Source organism: Bemisia tabaci, chromosome 3 (assembly GCF_918797505.1).
Source record: "Bemisia tabaci chromosome 3, PGI_BMITA_v3".
Lineage (NCBI taxonomy): Eukaryota > Metazoa > Arthropoda > Insecta > Hemiptera > Aleyrodidae > Bemisia > Bemisia tabaci.
In genome coordinates, this window is record NC_092795.1 from 56,098,783 (window position 1) to 56,105,918 (window position 7,136).

Sequence of the window (7,136 nt, forward strand, 5' to 3'; positions counted from 1 at the left end):
TCGAATACGATTGACAATCACAACCGGTATACACCAAAAATGAAATTCTCTCGAAAGGAAATTTCAATGTCTCTCACTGGCAGCGGTTCGTATCAAATTCCCGATTTACGAATTGACCTTCAGGGCTGGATACACGATCAAATTCCGAACCAACTCTGATTAAAGTAGACCAGTTGATGACTGATGGTCACCATGCAACAGTCCTCTTCCATCAAACTTGGACGGGCCGTTAAATTTTGATCAGAATGGAGTGCCACCATTCATCATTTCCTGCCGCACGAAACATTTCTGCCAGGTTTTCATTTTAGAACTAAGCAAACTAATGATTTTAAGACTGATGACTCCCGACACTTTGATGGTAATTGGTTCGGGAATTTGATCGTGTATCGAGACCTTTCGATTAATTTAAAACTAATTTATTGAAGTCGTTGATTAAAACGCAGCAAACAACAGTTATCTGCCCTCGATCCCTATCAGCTGTTTCGTTCGCATGAAGTTGGTATAGACCAAACCTCATTCCGCAAGTTCTTGAAATTCGATCCCGAAATTCGCCAATCGATAATAACATTCGGGCATCAATTTTTCCCGCGTAGCAGAACAGCGGGTCTCATAATGGTCAAAATCCGCGGTCTCCCTCCTTGCAATTACACCTGACTCCGGTTGCAACAAAGAGAAAACAAGAGTCCGGACGTGAATTGCGGAGCGCGTGGCACCCCCTACTTTTAGACGAGTCGTCTCTGATTGGCTGATTCGCCTGGTGCCCACTTTCTGGAGCCCTTATGGAAAATAACACGGGGTTCATTTTCCATCGAAAATATCTCGAAAACAAGGAAAAATTTATACGTCCATAATCCAGAGGTCGATTCTCCAGATTTTTCTGAAGAGATTGATGGGTAATACATGACACTTCTTTCTCAAACACACGGAACAGCTCGACTTGGAAATTTTTTTTTTCAACTTGAAATATGGCACCCGCCGATTGTTTACTCCGGACACCGGGTCAGCTGATAATCTCGACTTCTCGATCCGAAATTTGTAATCATCTTTTGTGCAGGTAAAATGGTCTTGTGCTTTTATGTCATTGTGTTTCGAATCAAGTGTGTGTTTTCGCAAATTTCAAGAAAACACAAGGACAGAAACTGAATTCTCACTCAATTGAAGTGTGGTTTGACGATAAGTGCAAATCCTGCATCCTCTATCATTCATCACCTTCCAGTGACGCGTAAGAAATTTTTAATTCTTTCCATTTTAAAGCAGGAGCAAATCCTTTTTCTCCGACAAAAGCCTCTCATTAAATACATTTTTCTTCCCAAAGTACTTTCTTCCTTTTTCCTCCTGGGTTTGGTACGACTTATAGCTGCTCTCCAGAGCAATAAAGTGAAAACATTTGGACTCATAAAATGTCGAAAAAAAGGAATTATTTGTTTTTAAAAGCCACTAATTGGAGATACCTACGATTTTAAGGGTAGAAGGGTCGCATGTTGGCAGGCCATGGACAACATTGGCTGGGGGCAAGGGTGGCCAATGTTGGATTTGTCATCATTTCACAATCGGACGAAGTCCTATCAAACAGAACTGTGTGCATCATGACGTTAGCACTGTTATCGCATATCCTTATGGGTCTCAGGGCTCATGTCTCTATTTACATAGATCTGTTTGGCAGAATGACGTCTATTTGACTTGAAACTGCTGTCTTTTAGAATGTGAACATACATTTGGTGTCACACAGTAAGTTGTCCGAACAATATTTTTTCCTGTAAAACAGGGTCATCAATTTGTTTCTTCTTTAATGTCTCTTTGAAGAAAGAATAAATGTTTTAAAATGAGAGAAAAAAATATGAAAAGGAATAAATTCCTGAATTGATTCTGTCTAGAATTTCGTTTATGTCTTGATAAATTAAAAACTTTCTGCGTAATTAATCGCCATTCATTGACGCGTGAGAAATTTTAAAGTCTTTCCATTTTAAAGCAGGAGCAAATCTTTTTTCTCCGACAAAAGCCTCTCATTAGACACTAATGAATGAAAAATTAATATCGGAATAATAATGACCGTGTGGATGCAATGTCATTAATATTTGGTGTTGTTGTTTTTTTTCATTCAGGTTTAACAACTGCACATCGATCCGTTGTATGAGGAAGACCCTTTTGATTATCATGTGGCAATCCTCGAGCTTTCACAGCAATTAGAATTAAACCAGCTTGTTTGTGGCAACAAGCTCCTAGTTATTCATTCTCAATATTAGAAGCAGTTGGCATAGTAAGTTGTCAGAACAATATTTTTTCCTGTAAAACAGGGTCATCAATTTGTTTCTTCTTTTCTGTCTCTTTGAAGGAAGAATAAATGTTTTAAAATGAGAGAAAAAAATATGAAAAGGAATAAAATCCTGAATTGATTCTGTGTAGAATTTCGTTTATGTCTTGATAGATGAAAAACTTTTTGTGTAATTCATCGCCATTCATTGACGCGTGAGAAATTTTTAAGTCTTTCCATTTTAATGCAGGAGCAAATCTTTTTTCTCTGACAAAGCATCTCATTAAATACATTTTTTTCCCAATGTACGTTCTTTCTTTTTTTTGTGAAGTCATTATTAGCTGGCTAGTGAAGATAATGACCAGCAATAATTAGAGATACCTACTATTTTATGGATAGAAGGGTCGCTTTTTGGTAGGCCATGGACATTATTGGGTGGGGGTAAGGGTGGCCCCTGGGTGGTTTTTTTCAGCTCTTCTTCTTAACTTTGATGCAAATAAATAGTAGACAGTAATCAGTATTTAAAGGCACTCTTCTTAGTTTTCTATGCACTGCCTCCAACTCCGTAAGTACCTATGGTAGTATTTCTCTTCAATTATCAGAATTATAGTTTTTTATTTCTTAAGATTATAATCGTTACTTACTGTTAAGTGCACAGTTAATGATTTAATTAAGCTTTTAAAAGTCTTATAAAAGATCGAAAAGTGTTTCCTTGTACATAGTTTGTTTGTTTGATGAAAAGAAAAAAAAAAAAAAAAAAATGCGTCCAAATAAAATTTAATGCTTTGAAGACTGACTAACACAAAGAGTGGTAATTTTAGAAAAAAAGGCTTTATCGAAGTTTACATTAGGTTTTTAGAAAAAAAGGCTTTATCGAAGTTTACATTAGGCAAGTGTTGATCATAATTTGTTAAGGGTTGCTAACATACTTGATTATTTTGCAGATAAACATGGGTGGCTGCTGCGTGCCCAATTGCAGGTCAAGAAGTGAACAAAAAAGAGACAAGGAGAATTTTTCCTTCTTCAGGTTCGTATTTTCCTATTTTTCAAGTACTCATCTGTAAAGTTAGCTGAAACTGCGTATGATCTAAACTGAACCATGTGTATCCAGGTTCTCTCTCTCAATTATTTTCTTGGTATTCGCATCAAAACTATGTAGGTATAATTAAATTAATGACCTCGAAAATGCAATCTCTGGAGAATAATGATAACTTGGCTCATCGAGATCATTTTGTCACATGAACCTCCTATCATTTCACTCAGTGTCGGCAAAAGAACGAAGGAGAGGGAGTGGGCCTTCAAGAGCTGTAACTTCCTGTGCTTGCTTTTATACTTTTATACTCAAACATTCTATTGCGTTTGTTTAAATTTCTTCGAAGTCACTGGTCTTTTCAGTTCTTAGAAAACTCATTTTTGTAGTCTGTTTTTTCTACCCTCTTAATCATGGTCTTAGCCTGTTTAGATTCACAGCCTTGTATCTCGTATGATGCCACTCCTTTTTCATATTTTAAAATGTACTGTGGTCCCTAAGAAGGCCTATCTCTAGGCCTAGTTTTTTTTTTTTCTGTCTCTTCAACATCATCATGAGATTTTCACTCAGTGCTCTCTGTATCACAAAGTTCTCTTTAAATTTTTTCCAATTATAAAGTATTACCTAATTGATGTTTTGAAAAATATTCTTTTGTAATGATGTTAGATTACCCCTTTCAAATGAGAAAGTTCTCAAAAAGTGGCTAAGGCTTATAAGGAGAGAAAATTGGATACCGAATGGAAACTCTAGGATTTGCTCCATCCACTTTCGCCCAAATTGTGTCATTCGAAACCCCAAAACAGGGAAATTGGAACTTACTCCCACTGCAGAACCCTCAATTTTTCCCTCTTTACAGAAGCAAACGAAGAGAAGATCGGTGTGTAATATAACATAATTTTTTTATCGGAATTGAGTAAAAATTATCATGGGATTTTCTCTTGCTTTAAACCTTTTTAACATCTAATTTTTTCTCTTTTTTTGGGGCGTGGTTTGTGGAGATTTACTGAATTCTCGAATTTATTGGTGTATACCAAAGTCGTCGTCACGTATATTGCCGGCTGTGCCATCAGAAAAAGTGTTGAGGTCCTGCTTGCACCGTCACTATGAATTTTCAACCGGTCAAAGATTTTATTGTTTTAATTGAAGAAAAAAATAAAGGAGGGCTGATCATTCCCGGTGAGGACTGCCGAAATCTTGCTTTCTGTTGCGAACGGCTTATCAGACAAATTATGTCTCAAAGTGGAGGTAAATTTATTCAACCAAAGTATACCACAAAGAAATGTGTTGACATTATCCTAAAATCATGCCAAGAGGAAGACTTGAATAATATTTTTCCACTTTTAAACGATCGAATTAATGATGCAGACAATATTTCCAAGCACAAATTTGAACTGATATCTGTCTTCTGTAGATCTTATTTCAATGTTAGACTCCACCATATCAGCAGAAAAAGCATTGAGTCTGCGGAAAATAAGAGAAATTTTTATAATAAATTGTCTGATTTCATGGGTCATTAATAGCCAAAGGAAAACAGTTTTCGAAGTTTATTAAGTTGCCTCAAGTACAGAAAAGCATTTTGTAGATGCCAATCAAGAAGAGCTTTTTAAAACAAAGCATTTCCTCAGTTTTTCACCTCTCTGTAATTTGAGACAAATGGAATCTCCTCATTTCTTCACGGTTATCTCAAACATCCTAATTTTAATTAAATGACAATTCGTTTTGAAACGTACATATCAGATTTGTGGAACATGATTCCCCAAGAAGACAGAAACCATTATGCAGTGGTACAACAACGAACATTTTGATTCTCCTCAGCCTGAATTGAAAATGAAGTAATTTGTTCCAAATTCATCCTGGAGTTATGCAAGTGTATAATACAACTCATCAGTGAGCAGCAGCCTCTCCTCATCGTTATTCATTGCTTTTGTAATAATATAAAGTAAAGAAAAAGAGGCCAATCTTTATACAAAATCATGACTTGGCAGGGTAATAATTTATACCGTATTATTTCATTTTAATTGCTACTTTACCATCTCACGTTTATTGAGTTTCTGTCGAGCAAAACATCTAATCGGAGGATGTTTCAAATTTGGATGTTAAAGTGACTTTAAACGGGCATTTACTTTAAAATCAGATAAACTTTCTGTAAGTCAGGAGCCAATTTGACCATCTAACTTGTCCATCTTGAAATGGCGGCTTCATATTTAAAACTATTTATTTTAATGTGTCTGGCCAAGATTCCATCTTGAATTTTTTAGTGGTAGAGTAGGTACTGAAAAGGTAGGTGGTGGTAGGTCCGCAATGAAAAAGTGCGCGAGATAATGGGTGTGGAGAAGGACATCGTGCACGATATCAGGTCCAAGCAGTTGGTCTGGTATGGACATGTGCGAAGGATGGCAGACGATCGGTTGCCCAAGCAGGTTTTCGATTGGGTTCCTCCCGGAAGGCGACGGCGTGGACGTCCTGTGAAAGGTTGGCGACAAGGGGTGGAGGAGGAGATCAGAAGGTGTCAATTGCCTGATGATCTCTGGGAGGATAGGGGGCAATGGCGTTTGGGCGTCGCAGAGCGCGAGGCTGCGCTATAGAAGCGGCTCTATGTATGTAGAGTAGGTACTGAAGTAGTAAAAGTTTAATAATATTGAGTGAGTTGTAAGTAGAAAAAAAGAGTAATCCTGTCAATCCCCTTCAAAAAAGACAAGCAGTGCAAGTCTCAGAAAATTAAACTTATTGGAACCCTGTGCATGTTGTAAAATATTTTGCATTAACATTAGCATCTAAAAATTAGAGGTCATACGAGGAATTTAATTTCTTCGGGTAGGAAATAGTAAGTTGGTATTCTTATGAGCAACTATTTATACTACTAATTTGGTTGAACTAATAGCCTCTATATTTTTTTCTTTGTTCTAGGACTGTTGTAAAATGAAGTGTAATTATTCGCTCCATCACCTCAATGAAGTAGAACTTCAACAAGGACAATGCAGTAGAACTGTTGTAGCAAGCTATTAAACGCTGTCCGGCTCCAGTTATTTTATTGTTACGGAATGTCATTTATCTCTACATAAAATTATGGTCCTTCTACGCAAAAATTTGTAGCAAGTGTCTCGTCACAATTGAATGGAGAAAATCATTTCTCATTAATAAGTGGTAACCACACCTTAACATCCCCACAGGGGATGACCCGAACAGGAACTAATTCATATTTTAAGTTATTTGTAGAAAATTTATCCTGATAATGTGATGTTTTAATCCTTAGTTTAATAAAAGCTTCCTTCATTCCTACAAAGACCATTTTCAAAGAAATTTAGAAGCAGTGCAGACTATATGTAAGTGATCATACTTTTTCGCGTATCTTAGGCTTGCCATTAACATTATTTTTTCTTTTCGAATCATTTTTATTTCCAGTAACTTACTTAAGAACGAAGTTGAGGTGTATTGTCAATTAAATTTGAGTATCTGTGTTTGCCTTAATGGGATCTATTCTCATCAGTTCATTTTAAAGTGATCAGATCGAATTTTCAAAAATTTTACAGCAGAGGAATTTTGGTTAAGTTTTACCTCTCTAAAGAAATATTTTTCGCCCAACATTCAATTACTAAATCAATAGGCTCTATTTATTTTCTTTCTTTTAAATACTCTTCCTACCTTATTATTGATTTAATTTGTTGCCAAAAGGGCAAGGCAATGTCTTCGGCAAAAATTGTCCGTAGCAACGAAAAACTATCTCTCTGAGCTTAAAAGCATTTGTCTAGTATAATGTTTATCAGTTGTTTGGAAAATAGTTTTCTTAGGATATTTGTGTATGGTTCTTTTTTCTTTTTTTTCTGTACTCCGTAATCACTCGGTAATCTTCTCTCA

General features: G+C 36.2%; 2 long non-coding RNA genes across 2 annotated transcripts in view; one reads left to right on the forward strand and one right to left on the reverse strand.

The window, feature by feature from the left end:
• LOC140224162 (uncharacterized) overlaps window positions 1-7,136 on the reverse strand; it is a 66,125-nt gene that overhangs the window by 23,235 nt on the left and 35,754 nt on the right. The gene's annotated exons all lie outside the window — the stretch shown is intronic.
• On the forward strand, window positions 671-6,323 carry LOC140224330 (uncharacterized). The gene is made up of 4 exons (XR_011899630.1): window positions 671-1,222; window positions 2,103-2,257; window positions 3,196-3,278; window positions 6,189-6,323. It is a non-coding gene; the product is annotated as an uncharacterized lncRNA (long non-coding RNA).